The sequence below is a fragment of the Asparagus officinalis genome, chromosome 7, assembly GCF_001876935.1.
Source record: "Asparagus officinalis chromosome 7, Aspof.V1, whole genome shotgun sequence".
Classification (NCBI taxonomy): Eukaryota; Viridiplantae; Streptophyta; class Magnoliopsida; order Asparagales; family Asparagaceae; genus Asparagus; species Asparagus officinalis.
Genome location: NC_033800.1, coordinates 37,414,993 through 37,416,482, shown reverse-complemented (window position 1 = coordinate 37,416,482; position 1,490 = coordinate 37,414,993).

The window sequence follows — 1,490 nt, the reverse complement described above, 5'->3', positions numbered from 1 at the left end:
CTCTCTGGAAGTTGGGACTGCAACTTCATGGGAGTTCAACTCCCATGAAGTTGCAGTCCCAACTTCCAGCGAGCAGCTCTGGCGCTGTATCTTGGCCAAATCTTCACGGGAGTTGAACTCCCGTGAAGATTTAACAACAAATTAAGCTTCACGGGAGTTCAACTCCCGTGAAGTTTAATTTCTCGATAAACTTCACGGGAGTTGAACTCCCGTGATGTTTCAGAAAACTTTTTACAAAAACCGACCTGTTTTCAGCGCTGGGCTGAAAACAGGTCGGTTTTTGTAATTATTTTCAAAAGGGGTCGTTTTTTGCAAATAAATAGCTAAAGAGGGTGGTTTTGAAAATTTGTCCTTTTTTAATTATTAATGAGGTTGGAATCATCACCATTTTTTAATCCAAGATAAATAAAATTAACAAGGAAAAAGATGAAGTACCAAATCATAATATTTTTTATCATGAATTGCCCAAGTACATATGCCGCTATGCATGTCAAGAAACTGATTATATGTCAAGTAGTTTGCATTTAGCGGTCAACCTGGCTTCTACCTTTTTCGGTGGGGGCAAAAAAAGGGTTATTTCTCTATTAGGCCCCCACATATTTAATATTTTAATATACCCCCCCCCCCCCCCCAATCTTCTGAAATTTGATCTTAGACCCCCCCAAATCCTATTTTTAGTATGTGGCAAATATGTTCCCCCAGTTAAAATCTAGTAAAATGGGGAGAATATATATTCCGTTTACTATAAGTTTTTTTTGTCGATCTGCCAGTTATACCCCTCTCAAACAAACTCAAACACATTAACCACTTTAACTTATGCACATGTTAATATCTACAAATCCATTTAATAAAACCTTAAGTGAAACCCATTTGCTACTTTATCTTCTCTAATGTCTACACCGACAGGAACTATCTGTTGCAAATTTAGGATTAAAGCTAAAGATAGTTGGTAGGGAAGATGTTTAAAAAGATGAAGTGGGAATGAGTTTAGATTAGAGTATTATTACACAAATTTAGGGGGCTTAACGGGTATAAGTTAAAGCGGTTAATGAGTTTGGATTTATGTGAGAGGGATCCCCTCTCTTTAAAATAGATTTTTGACATTTATGGCGTTTTTGCCGGCCTTTTTTGTCGGTCGGTGTGTGGTGTGGTGGTGTGGGGGGGGAGGGGGGTGGCGTGGGGGGTCGCGCATATTGATCAATATGCAAATAGGACTTGGATGGCTTGACATCATTTTCAAAAGATTTCGGGGGGCTAATTGGATTGATGGCTTGAGTCCACAGCCGCCTGTCAGTCATCCAAAATATTGAAGATTTGGGTGCCCATGAAATCAATTTTCAAGATTTAGGGGGATAATATCAAAATACTAAAGATGTGGGGGGCTAATATCAAAATAACCAAAAAAAAAAATAAGTCTAACATCACTCTTTATGCATTTATCCTATGGCAACAACACTGCACATCTATCACATTTTCAGTGTAGGGAAAAA